General features: G+C 44.7%; 1 protein-coding gene across 2 annotated transcripts in view; it reads right to left on the reverse strand.

The window, feature by feature from the left end:
* The window catches only part of MGAT1 (alpha-1,3-mannosyl-glycoprotein 2-beta-N-acetylglucosaminyltransferase), a 68851-nt gene that overhangs the window by 34807 nt on the left and 13865 nt on the right, over positions 1 to 20179 (reverse strand). For both annotated transcript variants that reach the window (XR_009761576.1, XM_061619090.1), the window contains one exon: positions 10585 to 10700. The gene's annotated coding sequence lies outside the window, so the exon portion shown is untranslated. The remainder of the gene's footprint in view (positions 1 to 10584; positions 10701 to 20179) is intronic.

Below are 20179 nucleotides of genomic sequence, written 5' to 3' on the forward strand. Positions count from 1 at the left end.
GTGTGCTATTTAACATCAGATGGGTACACAGTAAGACCACACTCATCCATGATGATGAAGGTGCCAATTTGGTGTGCATTACCAAGACCTGGGTAAGTGAGCTGGGAGGAATTGTTCTGATGCAGCTTTGCCCACCTGGATACTCGGTGCCACACCAGCACAGGCTGCAGGGACTTGGGGGGGGGGGAAGGAGTTGCTGTGGTCTACAGAACTTGCATCTCCGTTACCAGGAAACCACTCTGTCTTGGAGCTGGCTGTGAGGGCTTGCACCTGGTGTTGAGCCAAGGAGACAGTAAAATAGGGTTGCTGCTGGTGTACTGTCCACCCTGCTGTCTGGCAGCTTCTCTGACTGAGCTGGCAGAGGCCTTGTCAGCTGTGGTATTGGAGAAGCCCAGAATGATAGGTCTGGGTGATTTCAACGTCCATGTTGAGGCTGCCTCTAGTGTTCTGGCTTGGGACCTTATGGCCTTCATGATGACCATGGGGCTGTCTCACGTTGTCACCAGCCTGAAGCATAGGGCAAGGCACATCCTCAACGTGGTTTTTGCTCCAGATGGAGGAAGGAGTGGTCTGGAGATGGGTGGTGGTGGATGTCACCCCATTGTTATGGTCAGACCACTTCCTGGTCAAGTTTAGACTTATGGCTCTGATCCTCCCCTGCAGGAGTGATGGACAGATTAAGATGGTGCACCCTTGGAGACTAATGGAATCCACAGGATTCCTGAATGCCCTGGGGGAGTTCCCAGTAGATAGAACAGGTGACCCTGTTGAAGCCCTTGTTATGCTGTAGAACAGTGAGGCACGTTGGGCTCTTGACACGGTTGCCCCCGTGTGCCCTCTCCGGCATTGTGAGCCTGGTTTGCACCCGGGTACACCAGTGAGCTAAGGGGAATGAAACAGACTGGACAATGGCTACAGTGCAAGTGGCAAAAGACGTGCTGTGAGGCTGATCAGGGATAAGTAAAACATCATAACTGTGTCTACTGTGCAGCGGTGAGGGTGGCGAAGGCCCACTTCTCTGCCACCATCGCCTCCTCAATTAGCCATCCAGTGGAGCTTTTCTGTATTGTCAGGGGTATATTGACATCAACTCCAGGAAATGGAGTGTTAGACCCTGCGGAGGTCCACTGTGAATTGTTTGCAAGGCATTTTTGAGAGTAAAGTTGCTTGCCTCCGTAGCAATCTTGATGCCTCATCCACATCTACTGTAGTCTCCAGTGAGGTGTCCAGTGCAACGTCTGCTGCAACTTCTTGGAAACGGTTTCAGTTGATGTGGCCTGATGACATACACAAGGTGCTTGTGATGATGTGGCCAGCATCGTGTCCTCTCAACACTTGCCCTTCTTGGCTTATTAAAGCTTGCTGAGGGAGCTTGACCAAGTGGATCCAGGGTGTGGTCAATGCATTGTTATGGGAGGGAGTGGTTCCAGCCACCCTGAAAGGAAGGTGACTTAAGGAAGGTGACTGAGAGGGCTGTGGTGCAGCAATTGCAAGTACTCTTGGATGAAACATTATCTTGACCAATTCCCGTCTAGGTTCAGGCCTGGTTATGGTACTGAATCGGCCTTGGTCACCCTAATGGATTATCTTTTTCGGGAGAAGGAGAGTGGGAGTGTGACCCAGTTATTCTTACATGATCTCTCAGCGTCTTTTGATACCATTGACCATGGTATCCTTCTGGGTCGACTTGGTGAGATGGGTATTGGAGGCACTGTTTTACAGTGGTTCCGATCCTATCTCCAGGGTCATTCTCAGAGAATAGCATTGGGTGATTGCATTTCTGCTCCCTGGCAGCTGTGCTATGGGGTGCCACAGGGTACCATCTTGTCCCCCATGCTGGTTAACATCTATCTGAAGCCCTTGGGAGCAGTCATCAGGAGATTTGGGGCAAGGTGTCAACAACATGCTGATGATACCCAGCTGTATTTCTCTGTAACATCTGAATCAGGAGAGGCTGTGCAAGCCCTGGACCGCTGCCTGGATTCGGTGGTGGGCTGGTTGAGGGCCAATAAACTGAGTCTGAATCCTAGCAAGACGGAGGCACTGTGGGATGGTGGTTCCCGAGTTCGGATAATTGGTCAGTTGCCTGCTTTGGATGGGGTCGTACTCCCTCTGAAAGAACAGGTCCATAGTCTGGGGGTGCTCCTGGATCCACCTTTGTTGCTGGAGGCCCAGGTGACCTCAGTGGCTAGGAGTGCCTTTCATCAGCTTTGGATGGTAAGAGAGCTGCGGCTGTTTCTGGACTGGGATAGCCTGACCACTGTTGTCCACAACCTGGTAACCTTCAGATTGGATTACTGTAATGCACTCTATGTGGGGCTGCCCTTGAGGTTGGTCCGGAAGCTGCAGCTCGTGCAAAATGTGGTGGCAAGACTGCTCACTGGAGCAGGTTATCACCAACATGTTACTCCGCTACTAAAAGAATTGCACTGGCTGACTATTAGCTACCAGGCTAAGTTCAAGGTTCTAGTCTTGGTGTACAAAGCCCTATACAGCTTGGGACCAGGGTACCTGAAAGACCATCTTACCCCTTATATACCCAGTCAATTACTCAGCTCTGCAGGTGAGGGCCTCCTGCAGATACCATCTTATCAGGAGGTCCATTCCGCACAACATAGGAAATGAACCTTTAGTGTAGTGGCACCTACCCTGTGGAATTCCTTCCCCTTAAATATTAGACAGACACCATCTGTTATCTTTTTAGTGCCTACTGAAGACCTTCCTCTTTCAACAAGCCTTTTAAGTAGAGACCTTATCCCAGTCTGCATCTGTGTTGGAATTGCTTTTTAATATATTTTTAAACCTTCTTTTTAAAAATGTTTTTATAAATCTTTTAAAAGATGTTTTGTTTTAATATGTTTTGAATGGTTTTTGTGTTTTAAAAATTTTGAAGTATGTTTTTATGATATTTTAAAGTGTTTTCAGTGCTTTTATTTGTCGCCCTGGGTTCCTACTGGGAGAAAAGGTGGGATATAAATCAATCAATTAATCAATCAGAAAAAGACAGGAAGAAGCAGATAAAGGCCACTGCAGAACCTGCTCCAGCCAGACACCCCACCACCATCACCTTAAAAACAAACAAACAACCAGGGCCATCTACCATCAACTGTCCTGTGGGAAAGATTCAAGGTAAGAGAAATGGAGACAGGCTGAGATGAGATCAGGACCTGCTCCAACAAGACTATCCCATCCCCACAGGCCCATTCTACCACTACCTGCCTTGGTGGGAAGTATCTTGATTACATTTTATATGTTGACACAATTTATTGTGCTGTTATAAAAAAATGTAGTTTAATGTTACTTGTAAGCTGCCTTGGAAAATTTGTATCCTGAAAGATAGGATAAATAATTGTATAAATCATGGATCACCTGAGTCACACATAAACCCAGGGACCACACCTTGCAACAAATCCAGACGCCAGCTTTGCCTGCCCCCACTCTCCACTCAGGCAGCATTACTGTGGGACCAAATTACTTTGGCCAGACCAGCAGGGGCTCATTCATCTGCTCATTGTTCTACCTCCACTGTTGGAGGCAGTATGTCTCTATATACCAGTTGTTGGGGAATTACAAGCAGGGAGGATGGGAAGAGTGCTGTTTCGTTGACCTGCTTGCAGGCTTTCCATGGGCATTTGGTTTACAACTTTGAGAAGAGGCCACTGGACTAGATGGGCCTTTAGTCTGATCCAGCCAGCTCTTATGTTCTCATTTTCCAAACGCGATAGATACCACCACTTGCCCTTCTGATGTTACATAGGGCAAATAGATTGTTTTTTATGCAGGAGAGTAAATGGATACAAGACTGACATTAAAAACACATTTAGAGACCAGTGAGAGAATGTTTCACTCTTCTAGGACACTTTGCCACTGACCTAAAAAATCATCATTCTGCTGCTGACCTGAAAAATCATCACGCTTCAGCAAAAACAAAAAACACCTTTCCAGGGGAGAATCCAGCATGAAATTGTTGAATAGTATTTACCACCAGATTTGGCTGTTTTCATTTAGGACTCAAATCAGAACCAGGTTCTCACCACCACAGTTCGCACCGTGAGGAAGACTGTGGGCTTGCCAATTATTCCTGCTGTGCGTTCTCTTGGTGCCTATTCCGTATACATTGGAACACTGCACAGAAATGTCACAGATCATACCTCTTGCATTTCATGACCTTTTCATCTGTATAATTTTCTTGTCTATACCCATAATTGCACACACAGAGCATAAACTGAAGGTAATGCTTCATGAAAACTTGTGCCACAATAAATCTGTTAGCCTTTGAGCTCTCATAATACTTTTTATTGTGCCTCCTATAGGTGTTGCCAATTTTAAAGCAGCAGCGGATGACAACTCAACGAAAGCACGGCAGGGAGGGAAAGAGTGTGGGCTCAGCCAAGAGGTGGGCAGGATCAAACAGTGGTGGCCATATACCCACAGCATCTCTTTCTAAGAACAAACACCTAGCATATGAATACATGAAGCTGCCTTACACCAAGTCAGACTGTTCATTTATCTAGCTCAGTACTCTCTTTGCTGACTGGGAATGGCTCTCTACAGCTTCCCAGCCTTATCTGGACAAGCCAGGAATTGAACCTGGGACCTTCTGCATGCAAAGCACATGGTCTACCACTGAACTATGGCCCCAGAAAGACTGGTTACTATCCTTCATGCTTCTGTATACTTGAAGGATGACCTCTGCAATACACTTTATGAGCAACTGCCTTTGAACACTGTTCTGAGATTTAGCAATGGTAAAAGGCTTACTCTTATTGGGGTCAGTTGGGAGCATATGAATTTTGTACTACTTGGGCCCAATTTAAAGTGGTGATCATTTTAAAAGCACCTTGTATGCAGGTGAAGGACCCTCTCCTTTTACATGACCCTTTTACCCATTAAGACACAGAGACGGGCTCTCTCCAAATACCATCTGTCCATGGAATAATGCCTTTTGGGGCAAGGAGTGGTACAGCTGCATAATTTTAGACCCTGGACTTAATGATCTTATGTCCCCATCACACACTTACTTATTATTTGATTTATATCCTGCCCTTCCTCCCAGCAAAAGCCCAGGGCGGCAAACAAAAGCAGTAAAAACACATCAAAACATCATAAAAACAGAGCTTAAAATACATTAAAACAAATCAACTTTAAGAACATTTTTTTAAAAAAGCTTTAAAAACATCTTTAAAAAAGGGATAAAAAACATTTTTTTAAAACAACAACAACAACAAAGCAATTCCAATATAGACACAGACTGGGATAAGTGTCAACTTAAAGGCTTGTTGAAAGAGGAAAGTCTTCAAAAGGCGCCGAAAAGATAACAGAGATGGCACCTGCCTAATCTTTAAGGGGAGGGAGTTCCACAGGGTAGGTGCTGCCACACTAAAGGTCTGTTTCCTATATTGTGCAGAACGGACATCCTGATAAGTTGGTATCTGCAGAAGGCCCTCACCTGCGGAACGCAGTGATCAACTAGGTATATGAGGGATAAGATGGTATTTCAGGTATCCTGGTCCCAAACTGTATACGGCTTTGTACACCAAACCTAGAACCTTGAACTTGGCCCGGTAACAAATGGGCAGCTAGTGCAATTCTTTCAGCAGCGGGGTGACATGTTGGCGATACCCTGCCCCAGTGAGCAGTCTCGCCACTGCATTTTGCACCAGCTGCAGCTTCCAGACCAACCTCAAGAGCAGCCCCACATAGAGCGCATTACAGTAATCCAGCCTGGAGTTTACCAGTGCTTGGACAACAGTGGTCAGGCTATCCCAGTCCAGAAACGGCTGCAGCTGTTTTACCAGCCAAAGCTGGTAAAAGGTACTCCTAGCCACGGGGGTCACCTGGGCCTCTAGCGACAAACATGGATCCAGGAGCACCCCCAGGCTACGGACCTGTTCTTTCAGAGGGAGTACGACCCCATCCAAAGCAGGCAACTGACCAATTATCCGAACTCGGGAACCACCAACCCACAACGCCTCCGTCTTGCTAGGATTCAGACTCAGTTTATTGGCCCTCATCCAGCCCACCACCAAGTCCAGTCAGCGGTCCAGGGCTTGCATAGCCTCTCCCGATTCAGATGTTACACAGAAATAGAGCTGGGTATCATCAGCATACTGCTGACACCTCGCTCCAAATCTCCTGATGACTGCTCCCAAGGGCTTCATATAGATGTTAAACAGCATGGGGGACAAGATGGTACCCTGCGGCACCTCACAGCACAGCTGCCAGGGGGCCAAAAGACAGTCACCCAATGCTATTCTCTGAGAACAACCCTGGAGATAGGATCGGAACCACTGTAAAACAGTGCCTCCAATACCCATCTCACCAAGTCAGCCCAGGATACCATGGTCAATGGTATCAAAAGGCACTGAAAGATCAAGAAATAATAACAGGCTTGCACTTCGCCTGTCCTTCTCCCAATAAAGGGAGCAACCAAGGCCGATTCAGTCCCATAACTAGGCCTGAACCCAGACTGGGATGGGTCAAGATAATCCAGATTTTAGACAATCATGTGTTTAACCTCAGTTGTAAAGCACACAATTAACTGTTCTCTTTTCTCCCAGAATCACCACTCCATGTTTTACAGCTGCTTCTACATTCCTGATGTTGGACAAAAAAAAAATAAGTTTACAAACAGATGTTAAAAAACAAGCTCTTAGGAATGCGCAGTTTTGCGTTTCAAACTCATTAAATCATAGAATCCTCACAACTACATAAATAAATGCAATCTGCTTCTGCTGCCGGGATGGTGAACACATTTACTTGGGAATAGGTACCATTTGTTATAGAAATGGCCAATGCCGTCCCAGCGTATGGACTGAAGGCACATGAGATCACCAACCCATTGAAGCTAAGCAGGTCTGGGTCTAGTCAGTGCCTGGATGGGTGACAGACTGGGAACCAAAACCTGTGCTGCTTTGGGCCCCATGATGTGTGGGATATAAAACAAAAGATAAAATAATAAAATGAGCAGCTGTAACCATATAAACTGCCTGGCCAGTTGCTGTGGGGTCCTGGATTTTGGCTGGAAGGCCCAGCCCTAGCTGCACCACTGGGGGCAATACATGGGGTTTCGTCAGATGTCATATGCCAGCTGTGGAAGTCTCTTCTTGGGGAGGCTCCCCAGGACCCAACACTGCATTCTTTTCAGAGGCAAGTGAAACTTTTATTTTATTTTTGAGTTTGTTTCTTAGGTATATGTCACGTTTTCTGCTACTGGTATTCTGACACTAGGTTTGACTTTTATTGTGTAATGTATTCTGATCGTTACTTTAAGCAATCTGTTAACTACCTTGTCTCACCTCTTGGAAAGAGAAGACAAATAAATCTACAAATATATAAATAATGCAAGCCACAGGCACAAATCTGGATTAATTATCTTGAGAGAATCTGATCTCTCGGCTGCTTTTATAACCCATTGTTTTGCTTTGTAGCCTCTCCCCATCCCTTAGAAGGACTGGTGACAGATACCTTCCCTAGGCCTAACAGGCATTGTAAGCAGTCTTTCATGATTGGGACACGCTGACCCAGCTGGCAATAAGACAGAGGCTACAGGCAGGGTATAAGAGGCTGAACACTTAAAATACATTTCCATCTCTGCATAAAGGTAGCATTTGAAAGGTGTAACTCATAAGATGATAAATGGATCACTGATTAATGGCGGTGGAGATGGGTATGTTGTTTTCAGCTCTTGCTTTCCACATCCATCCCAGGATTTTAAAATCTTCCAAGGAAAACTAGCTGTGAGTATCTCCACTGTGAAGTATGGTGCACGATCCCAAGATGTATGGTTTTCTTTACAGTGGTGCCCCAGTGACAGAATGCCTTATCTAGAAAAACTCATTGACCAAGTTCATCAACACTTCAAAAAACCTGTGAAACTGGCCACATTTCAGAGGGCTTTTGCCCACTGGAACAATGTCCAAAGCTACCGACAGATTTTAAAAATATAAAATACTCTGTTTTCCTTGCTGGTTGTTAGATTGCTATTTAAGAATACATTTTTTCTAAGGCATTGCTATTGTCTCTATGTACTTTATGTTGTATTTCAGTGTTAGCCATCTTGAAATCTTGATTAAGAAGTAAGTTTATACATTTGAGTTTTTAAAAACAAATCCATGAAAACTGAGATAGATCCATAATGGGTTTTAGGCTGAGTAATACTAATAAAGAGTGGCAGAAGTAGTTAATTGGTGAGCCAGAATTTGATCACTGTTCACATAAGACACAACGTTATGCTAATAAGGAATATAAAGTGTCTGGTATCTTCCAACTCATACCATATCCAGTGTGGCGATACCAATGCTGACCTGTATTTCTGCTGCCTTTTAAGGATCTGCACCTTTAACAGAATCTGACCAAAGTATGAGTCTAGGACGTGGATGGACAATTTTGATGATGGCACCAGCAGAAGGATTTCCTGTGCCAGATGCCTGTAGTCCATTTGTCTGTTTCAGTTTCAGGCAAATTACTACAATCTGCACGCTATTTTCTCAACCCTGAAAGCTGCCACATTATAGCTAGCAGACACCTGTTCAAATCATGTGCTGATTTTGGAACAGTGGCACTCACATGTAAAACACATAAGATACTTGAACAATCCTTCTATGGCCTGCCTTCTTGTTTCCCAACCTCAAAGTACTATTTGGCTAGCCTTGGTTGAGGAAGATGTTGCCTCCAGGAGAGAGAGCTGGGATCTCCCACCTCCCTTCCAGGTTGTTAGTTTGCCATAAAAGGCTAGCAGAGGCATGTGTCACCAGGAGGGCTAGTAACTAGTGCTGCCCTGGGCTCCTTCTGGGAGGGAGGTTGAGATAAACATTAAATAAATAACTTCTGTGAACCTGTCTGCAAGGTTGGCCGGTGGGTTGTTTGTTGCCCAACTCTCCTGGAGCCATTAATTATAATTTTAATTAATAATTAATTTAATAATTAATTAATTATACTTGGGTAAAAAACTCCTTTATCCAACACTGAAGACAGCCACTTTAAGGTGATGCACTACACTTGCTAATTGAGATTATCAGTTAAAAATTCTCTTGTCTGTCCCTAGCCTTGTCCGAGAAATTGACACAATCAGTTTGTCGTGCTAGGGGTCACCCTAAGCCAGGCTTTTCTGAGGAAACTTGGTACCCTTTCTTTTTGTTTGTGAATGTGTCATTGGAAGGCATGAAACAAGACAGTTTTGGAGAGGATTTCTTCATGAAGAGGATTTGTTATATATTCTTTTGACTCCTATCAGGACTTTCCATCACTTCCTAGCCCCCCACTCCCTTGCTTTTTGTCCATTATTCACTGCTGAGATCTTGTGGTTATATCTGTGGTTTTATCTGTTCTTGCTTTTATTTCTGTATTATACAAACATTCTGAACAAAATACATTTTTAAAAAAAAATTCTCTTGTCTGCTTGAAGCCTCAGGAAGGTTTAAAATAGTTTTTTTAAAGCACCACACAAAGGAACAGGCCCAATTATATAGGCCCCCAATCTTTGCTGTTATCTTAGGATGTGAGGGTATTTCATTTTGTTTTTCACTTGCAAGCTACATTTCATTCTTTCAGTACTTTATTCTATTTCCCTTAAGCATCTGCTTTCTAGGGCATGTTTTAAGATGAACAGATACATCCACAAAGGTTGCTCATCAAAAACAGGAGAAGAAATGTCGTGCCTGCTTCTGGGAGAGAGATAGCATGCTTTCCAGCAGCCTGCTGCTATGCCAGGAGAAAAATAAAATGGACATGGAAGATCAAACTGCAAATATAGGACAGGACTCTTAGCTTGCCAGCTTTTAACAAAAAAAGAAGCAGTGAGAGAGGCAGGGATAAAACCAAGCTATTTAAAACACTGTGGATTCTTAAGGTTCAAATACGGACATTTGGCACTGTATTTGATTTGGAATTCCTAGCCTTTAAGGAGCCACTGCACTTGCCTTTCCTACCCTATAGCCAAATCACAAATGAGACTTCTTGCTCCATTTTTCCTTTCAGAAACTGACATTCAAGTTTTACTCAGTTTCAGTATGTGCAAATTTACAAAGTTATACAGAAATTGCATTCTAGGTGTTTTCCTAATTTGCAGCTTAATTTGCATTTAAGAGACACACTTCACATACAGCACACCAGGAACCATCCACTTGTGGCAAGCAGACCACATCCAGCCAACATTAACTGCCGCATGGGAACACATTCCCGACCATTCTGTGAGTAAGGGGAACCCTTCCAGCGGAAAAAGGTCTTCATAGCCAATATATCCTTGCAGGGCTCTAAAAAAGGCACAAATCATGTGCCATGACAAAACGGATTATGCACTGCTACATGGAATTTCTCTAGGAATAAACTTGGTTATCTCAAACACAACACTAACTTGTGAACAAGCTACACCCTCACCAAATTTAATGAGATGTCCATCTGAATAAGTGATATGAATCAAATTTAAAGACCCCTTTCCCTAAAACAACCTATTTTTTAGGCTTAAAATATACATCAAGTGAGTTTTGCTGCATGGCACTCCCACATCTAAAAATGCAAGATGGGAAAGCTTTGATTTCCCCCCTATGTTCACAACAGACCTGTGCTTATCGAGTATCCACCTACCTTTTTCTCAGAAGCTGACACAAAATGCTCCTCATGTTTTTAGCGCAAGTCCCATGACGCCACATGTGCAGGCGTTATATCCACTTTCTGAAAGTGGTGAGACCTCCAGAAGTCACCTAATTAAAAAAGAAAAAGTAGATATGATGCCTGTTGCCAAAGAAATAATCAAATATCACTACTATAGGTTGATGCACCATTACATTCGCTTTACTGCACCACTGATAGATGAGACATGGTACTGCCTTCAAGTCGATTCCAACTTATGGTGACCCTATGAATAGGGTTTTCGTGAGGCTGAGGGGCAGTGACTGGCCCAAGGTCACCCAGTGAGTTTCATGGCTGTGTGGGGATTCGAACCCTGGTCTCTCAGGTCATAGTCCAACACCTTAAGCACTACGCCACAGTGGAACAAAGATCAGGAGAAAGATTCACAGAAGTCCAAGTTCTAGTTTATCAGAAAGCTTAACCTCTGGATTGTGCATTTGTTTTTTGTCGTAGAGCAAAAAGATTACTTTCGCTGAACTTTTGCAATTAGGCTCTCATCCAAGGACATCCAAACAAGCAACCTTATAGGTAATCTGTGTAACAGGGTCACAGAAGAAGCAGATCATGGGGGGGAGGGGAGAGAAGAGGGAGGAGACTTTATATAATTAAATACAGGCCTCATCACTATACATTTTTAGTTTTTCTTTACACCAATAGGGATAGAAGCATTTTTGCCTTGTTCAGATTTTGTTTGAGATGATCTGCCAGTGTTTCTACACAGCAATGGCTGCTGAGTTTCTAAACACCTGACAATACATCAGGGCCTCATGTCCACAGGTGCTGAAGCATCCCTCCCTCATGATTATTAAAAGGCCCATCTTCAACTGATATCCTCAGGAACCCATGCAGCATTCAAAAGCCTCCTGTGACAGATTTGCTAAACACTTTGCAGATAAAATCGAGCGACTGAAGAGCATGATTCCGTACGCCATGGATACAGGAAGTGAGCCAGAGGCGGTCAGTAGCATTCCGGTCCGGTGGGATTGGTTTCAGCCTCTTCCTTCTGAAGAAGTGGACAAGGTGCTCTCTACTGTGAAGCCAACCACTTGTCTGCTGGACCCTTGCCCCTCATGGCTCATTATGAGCTGTAAAGAGAGGCTGAGTGGAGGGATCAGGGCGGTGGTAAATGCATCCTTGGAAGAGGGTGCAATGCCAACAGCCCTCAAGGAGGCAGTAATAAAGCCCATCTTGAAAAAGTCCTCCTTGGATCCCCAAGAATTAAATAACTTTCGCCCAGTCTCTAATTTGCCATTCTTGGGCAAGGTGATTGAGCGCGTGGTGGCCAAACAGTTACAGACACACTTGGATGAAGCAGATTATCTAGACCCATTCCAATCGGGCTTCAGGACTGAACATGGAACTGAAACAGCCTTGGTCGCCCTGGTGGATGATATGAGGAGGGCGTTGGATAGAGGAGAATATACCTTCCTCGTCCTCCTCAACCTCTCAGCGGCCTTCGATACCGTTGACCACGGTATCCTTTTACATCGCCTGGTGGGATTGGGAATAGGAGGCACTGTTTTACATTGGCTCCGTTCCTACCTCTCAGACAGACATCAACGGGTGGCATTGGGGGATGAGGTTTCAGACCCTTGGCCTCTCAATTGTGGGGTGCCACAGGGATCTATCCTCTCCCCCATGCTATTCAACATCTATGTAAAGCCGCTGGGAGCCATCATCAGGAGATTTGGGCTGCAGTGTCACCAATATGCAGATGACACTCAGCTCTATCTCTCGTTTAAGTCCTCACCAGAGTTGGCTGTGGAGACCATGTCCAAGTGCCTGGATTCCGTAAGTGAATGGATGGGAAGGAATAGGCTGAAACTGAACCCCGACAAGACCGAGGTGTTGCTCGTGGGGGACAAGAGAAGGTTGGGGGATATAGACCTGATGTTTAATGGGGTAAGATTACCCCTGAAAGACCAGGTCCGTAGCCTTGGGGTCATTCTTGACTCCCAGCTGTCTATGGAGGCTCAGGTCTCGGCAGTGAGCCGAGCGGCTTGGTATCAATTACATCTGATACGGAGGCTACAACCCTGCCTTCCTGTACATCTGCTCCCACGGGTGATACATGCCCTGGTCTCCTCTCGCTTAGACTACTGTAATGCGCTCTAGGTGGGGTTACCCTTGAAAACGGTCCGGAAATTACAGCTGGTACAGAATGCGGCGGCGCGCTTGATTAAGAACAGCCATTGCCGTGATCATATCACCCCGGTGTTAGTGGATCTACACTGGTTACCAGTTGTTTACCGAGCCCAATTCAAGGTATTGGTATTGACCTTTAAAACCCTATATGGTTCTGGCCCAGTTTAGCTGAAGGAGCGCCTCCAGCATCACCAATTATGCCACATGACAAGATCAGCTGCACAAGACCTTCTCTCGGTCCCATCAGTTAAAACAGCAAGGCTGGTGCGGACCAGAGAGAGGGCATTTTCGATTGTGGCCCCCACCCTCTGGAACTCCCTTCCTTTCGATCTTCGCCACACCCCCTCCCTGACAGGTTTCCGCCGGGCCTTAAAGATCTGGCTATTCAGGCAGGCCTATGGGGTCTCTGGGGTTGGGTCAGTTTCTAATGTTGTTTAATGCTGTTTAATTTTAATTACTATATTTTTGGTTATATTGTATTTTATCATGATATTGTACGTCGCCTAGAGTGGCTGTTTATTCGGCCAGATAGGCGACTCAAAAATAAAATTTTATTATTATTATTATATCCTCTTAGTTTTCAAATTTCTCCAGTGAAGCCTTGAAACTTAGAGAAACTTATTCGGAACAAGAGCTGATACGATCAAGATTCAGGTGAATCCATAGATTCCACTCTTGCCTGGCTCGAACTGGAGTGCTGATCAACTGACAGACCAAATGTCAATTAGCAGCTATTTGACAATGCCCAATTGTTGTTAACTTTTCCATATAAAAAGAATGCTAGTCTGAAAGTGGCATTCCTTTTTTAGTCCAACATGGTGTCCTCCAATAGCACAGGCAGAAGTAAGGTCTCCATGCTGCCCAGCTAGGCACCCTACCCTTCACGTATAGTCTGCCCCCCCATATGCCCTGCAACTCTCCCTCCAGACCTGTTGCCCTCTCCTGCGCTTAAGCTGCACCACCCAACTTCTCCTACTGGCACCTCTGAACAGAAATAAGGATAGAGGGCTTAGGAGCAAAGTATAAAGCAAACATGCAAGTGGTCAGATTGGTACCAGTCTAGTGATGCCAACTAGAGAGGATTTTACTGGCTTGGCCAACTGCCATTATGAGAGGATGAAAAGCCAGGAAGTTCCAGCCAAGCAATTTGGGTTATTAGAGCGTCAAGGTGCACCATTATAGCAAGCACTGAGGCATCATGTGGGGCCAGTACACATGTACGTGAAGTGAAAGCGTTGTGCTGCAACTGCAATTGCAAATGCATGCAGATTGTGCTGCTCCATTAAGAAGAATAAGAAGAAGTTGGGGAAGTGGCAGGCACCATTTTGCACAGTGCATTTAGAGACTACATGAGTCTCCTAAATTGGTCTCCTGGATGTGTACAGCAAGTGCAGCCAACAGGCCAAACCTCTCCCTCTCAGTTGAACCACTATCTCACCTCAGGCCACAGGGCAGCATCTGTGAGGCTGCAATCTCTGGAGGCAGGAGAGAAAAGAGGACAGAAGATGATACAACCCCCTGACAGGTGAGGAAGCACTACCTTCACAAAGGAAAGGCCCTCCAAAGGTGCTTGGGAGCACATTGCCCTTAAGGACTTCTTTCTACTCTTGGGAATGGGAGGTAAAATGCAGAGCGGGAAGTCTGGCCATTCTCACAGGCACTCATTCTGTGCTATAATTTTTTAGGGAAAAGACAGCTCAGGACACAAGCGTCCAGGAATCAAGACTATTACCAAATCAACTGCATTTGGTGTGGTGAGGAAGATCCTTATTTTTTATTCCACCTTTCCTCTAGGATCCAAGAGCTGCATACAGAGTTCTCCCCCCACCTTTTATGCTCATGACCACCCCCACAGGTAGATTAGGCAAAGATAGTACCGGGTAACCTTGGGCTTTTGGGGTGTGTGTTGCTGGGCAGATATCTGAAGCTAGGGCTCCCTGAACTATGAACATTCTAGTTACTACAGCACACTGATCTGGTATGATGATCTGCAAAGCTTATGGGCTGGACTGAAGTCTGCTGGCTTCTAGAAGTCAGTCATCTTGCAATTAGGTTTACTATTCTCTTTTAAAAACATTATCAGTCAAATGGCAATCATAACCCTCAACAGAGCCAATCAAGGTCTGCAGATCATGGCAATCTGTGAGAAGGCAGTTGTCTGCTCTTGGCAATGTGTCTTGTGTTCTCCCTAGCAGCAGATACTTACTTAAATGGCTTTCAATATTTAACGCTAATGAAAAGAGTACTTCCCCCGATCACAGGGGCAATATTAAGCATTCTGAATACTCATTTAAGTCAGTCTCAAGTGAAGTCTGAATCAGATAGCCTCTCACAGAATGTATGATGGCCAATAGCTTATCTGGATTTCTTAAAAAGCCAAACCAGCTTACAGAGGATAAGTCTATTAATTGCTGTTAGCTATGATAGCTAAATGAAAAGACCACGTGTGAAGCCTGTATAGTTCTAAATATCATTTACTAGTGGGCAAAGCATGGCGAGAGCTATTACATTCATGCCCTGCTTGTGGGTTTCCCAGAGGCATCCCTGCTAGAAAAGGACTGCTCAAGATATATGTTGAGCTAACCCAGCAAAGCAATTCTAGTGGTCTTATGAGGGGCTGAGAAATTTCTATCTGTAGTCTTGCTAGTTTGTACAGAGAAAGGCCCCACGATGGCTTCTTCCTGGGGCGGTGAGGACACTGTAGAACAGGTATGGGGAGCATGTGGCCCTCCATATACTGGACTGTAACTCCCATCATCCCTGACCACTGGCTGGGGTTAATGCGAGTTGGAGTACAACATCTGGAGGACCACAGGTGCCCCATCCCTGTGCAGAACGTATTACAGTACACAAGTGCCTTATTATACACGTGTGTTATATGGGGTTTATCTGAAAACAGAAATGACATAGCAAGCAATGAGCATGAAAAAACACATATTGGGCTTGGGAAGGGAGAGGGTGAGTAGCTCAAAGATGGAACAAAAGGTTACAGTTCTCCAGCTGTAAGAAGGGGCACCCTTAGGAAGAAGTACAAGTAGTTCCTATGAGGGAGGGATGCTTCTCCCTGATCCACTCCACTTTGTCTCAGATTTGGGCCGGGATGGCTGAGACCTAATTAGCCATGCTGCAGAACTGCTGAGACAACACACCATTTCTCCATTGGTTTTATGTTCCCGTTGGGTCGATTCCAAGGAACAAAAGTTACACAATAAACAAAACTACATCCAGTTGAGGGAGTAAGAGATGCAGCCAAGTCATTACTTGTTGAAGTCTTGGCTGTGTTTCGGGAGAGCTTCATAAGAAGCTAAGAACATAAGAAGAGCCTGCTGGATCAGGCCAGTGGCCCATCTAGTCCAGCATCCTGTTCTCACAGTGGCCAACCAGGTGCCTGGGGAAAGCCCGCAAGCAGGACCTGAGTGCAAGAACACTCTCCCCTCCTGAGGCTTCCGGCAGCTGGTTTTCAGAAGCATGCTGCCTCTGACTAGGGTGGTACAGCACAGCCATCACGGCTAGTAGCCATTGATAGCCCTGTCCTCCATGAATTTGTCTAATCTTTTAAAGCCATCCAAGCTGGTGGCCATTACTGCATCTTGTGGGAGCAAATTCCATAGTTTAACTATGCGCTGAGTAAAGAAGTACTTCCTTTTGTCTGTCCTGAATCTTCCAACATTCAGCTTCTTTGAATGTCCACGAGTTCTAGTATTATGAGAGAGGGAGAAGAACTTTTCTCTATCCACTTTCTCAATGCCATGCATAATTTTATACACTTCTATCATGTCTCCTCTGACCTGCCTTTTCTCTAAACTAAAAAGCCCCAAATGCTGCAACATTTCCTCGTAAGGGAGTCGCTCCATCCCCTTGATCATTCTGGTTGCCCTCTTCTGAACCTTTTCCAACTCTAGAATATCCTTTTTGAGATGAGGCGACCAGAACTGTACACAGTATTCCAAATGCGGCCGCACCATAGATTTATACAACGGCATGATGATATCGGCTGTTTTATTTTCAATACCTTTCCTAATTATCGCTAGCATGGAATTTGCCTTTTTCACAGCTGCCGCACACTGGGTCGACATTTTCATCGTGTTGTCCACCACAACCCCGAGGTCTCTCTCCTGGTCGGTCACTGCCAGTTCAGACCCCATGAGCGTATATGTGAAATTAAGATTTTTTGCTCCAATATGCATAATTCTACACTTGTTTCTATTGAATTGCATTTGCCATTTTTCCGCCCATTCACTCAGTTTGGAGAGATCTTTTTGGAGCTCTTCGCAATCCCTTTTTGTTTTAACAGCCCTGAACAATTTAGTGTCGTCAGCAAACTTGGCCACTTCACTGCTCACTCCTAATTCTAGGTCATTAATGAACAAGTTGAAAAGTACAGGTCCCAATACCGATCCTTGAGGGACTCCACTTTCTACAGCCCTCCATTGGGAGAACTGTCCGTTTATTCCTACTCTCTGCTTTCTGCTTCTTAACCAATTCCTTATCCACAAGAGGACCTCTCCTCTTATTCCATGACTGCTAAGCTTCCTCAGAAGCCTTTGGTGAGGTACCTTGTCAAACGCTTTTTGAAAGTCTAAGTACACTATGTCCACTGGATCACCTCTATCTATATGCTTGTTGACACTCTCAAAGAATTCTAATAGGTTACTGAGACAGGACTTTCCCTTGCAGAAGCCATGCTGGCTCTGCTTCAGCAAGGCTTGTTCTTCTATGTGCTTAGTTAATCTAGCTTTAATAATACTTTCTACCAGTTTTCCAGGGACAGAAGTTAAGCTAGCTGGCCTGTAATTTCCGGGATCCCCTCTGGATCCCTTTTTGAAGATTGGCGTTACATTTGCCACTTTCCAGTCCTCAGGCACGGAGGAGGACCCGAGGGACAAGTTACATATTTTAGTTAGCAGATCAGCAATTTCACCTTTGAGTTCTTTGAGAACTCTCGGGTCGATGCCATCTGGGCCCCGTGATTTGTCAGTTTTTATATTGTCCATTAAGCCTAGAACTTCCTCTCTCGTTACCACTATTTGTCTTAGTTCCTCAGAATCCCTTCCTGCAAATGTTAGTTCAGGTTCAGGGATCTGCCCTATATCTTCCACTGTGAAGACAGATGCAAAGAATTCATTTAGCTTCTCTGCAATCTCCTTATCGTTCTTTAGTACACCTTTGACTCCCTAATCATCCAAGGGTCCAATCGCCTCCCTAGATGGTCTCCTGCTTTGAATGTATTTATAGAATTTTTTGTTGTTGTTTGTTGTTGTTGGTTTGTTGTTGATTTAAAGTGATATGTTAAGCAAGTTTGGGATCAGCCACTGTCGAAGCAGTAACAAACCAACTCTCAGGTGTTGCAGGAAAGAAGAGAACAGCTTTAAATGGAACAGTCTAAACTGACAGGAACCAATATTATGCTGAGCATGTTGAGTAGCCAAGCAGAAAGACAGCAACTTCATTTGTGTGTAATGCTAAACCATGGTTTCACATTACATGCAACTGTCACCACGACTGGTGGAGGAGGTAAGGGAATAACATGGATGCCACCACAAAAGACTCTGAAGGTACAACCCACAACCATACACCACCATAGTGGCATCTTGAGTTTATCTCCTGTGTTCACTTTGAACTCAGTCTCTTCCCCGCTCCCCCATTCACAAAACATCATAAGAGGCAGACCCTCAATACACTTGCATTAAAAACAAGGAAGAGGCTCAAATGATTTGAAAGAGACTGAGATAATGAGGGGCTCAAAATGCAGTCAGTATTTCAAGTAACCCGAGATGGGCGGAATTCAGTATTCACAGAGAGCACCTGATGTTGGTGCTAAATGACAGGGTGTTGCTGAAACATCTTGCCCATAATAGAAACCTAGCGAAGGATTACTGAAACGACTGCAGTATCATTGATCTTGCTAGCCAATCATTTAATTAGGACATGCTGCAACAGCATACTGGATGCATACTGTTAAACACTGTAGTGGACTCAACTTGAACTCACTCCAGGAGAGTGCAGATATGTTAAAAGTATGAGAGCTGCTTACTGGAGACTGAAGTCCTAACAACTCCACCTGTTGAAAAGTTATGAGGCAGCAGGCCCTTTCACCATTTTTTCTCCATTTCTTTCCTGTTCCATAGGATCAGTGAAACAAGAGCATGTACACACATGCACCATCTTCTTCTGTACTTTCAGCATATTTGGTTCATCTTTCAGATGGCATATTCTAATATCTCCCCCTCCAATTTAGCATTGTATCAAGAAGGTGCTAAGCATCTTCTTTAGCATGGAAGCCCAAATTTAACTCTTGAAGTAAATTATGACTATGTTTGGACTTGCTGTACTCCAAATTATGCAGACATGCACATTGGCGTAATAAGTACTCTTTCCTTTTACTAGCTGATTGGGGCTTTCATAAACCTGGATTTTTTTTTGCAAGCATCAAAGTAATCAAGCAGGTAAAAGGAAGGTGAAAGTTTTGGGGAACAATGAGGGCAAGAGGGCCGAATGCCAAAAATAATGCTCCAAAAACAACATTTGCAACCAATAATCCACTCCACAGTGGATGAACAGATACTAAAGAAAGTACCTTACAAAAATATCCCGGCAGCCCTTGCTTTACACAAATCAGACTAATAGCCTGACATTTAATTTGCTATGCAAGGAAGCAATTAGCTCAGGAGTAAGGGCTCTTGCTCCACTGTAATATGTGTTGTGATGATGCATCATTGCAGTAGCTCATGACAGCACAACTATACCAAGAGACAGTGGCAACACTAAGCACTATCCTACCCACACCAGTTGAACCATCCTTCCATCCTTCAGTGCAAAACTATGATTTCAAAATGCAAGTATGATCTCAAGAATAAGGGTAGCAGGGCACATAGCCCAAACAAACAGGACAGTCAAGCCTGCACACTAGAATTAAGTGTTAGTTGCAGCAAGAACTCTTCACAGACACTATGAAACTGAGCTTCCAGTTAAGAACATAAGAACATAAGAAGAGCCTGCTGGATCAGGCCAGTGACCCATCTAGTCCAGCATCCTGTTCTCACAGTGGCCAACCAGGTGCCTGGGGAAAGCCCGCAAGCAGGACCTGAGTGCAAGAACACTCTCCCCTCCTGAGGCTTCCGGCAACTGGTTTTCAGAGCATGCTGCCTCTGACTAGGGTGGCAGAGCACAGCCATCATGGCTAGTAGCCATTGATAGCCCTGTCCTCCATGAATTTGTCTAATCTTCTTTTAAAGCCATCCAAGCTGGTGGCCATTACTGCATCTTGTGGGAGCAAATTCTATAGTTTAACTATGCGCTGAGTAAAGAAGTACTTCCTTTTGTCTGTCCTGAATCTTCCAACATTCAGCTTCTTTGAATGTCCACGAGTTCTAGTATTATGAGAGAGGGAGAAGAACTTTTCTCT

This window comes from Rhineura floridana, chromosome 3, assembly GCF_030035675.1.
Source record: "Rhineura floridana isolate rRhiFlo1 chromosome 3, rRhiFlo1.hap2, whole genome shotgun sequence".
NCBI classification, from domain to species: Eukaryota; Metazoa; Chordata; class Lepidosauria; order Squamata; family Rhineuridae; genus Rhineura; species Rhineura floridana.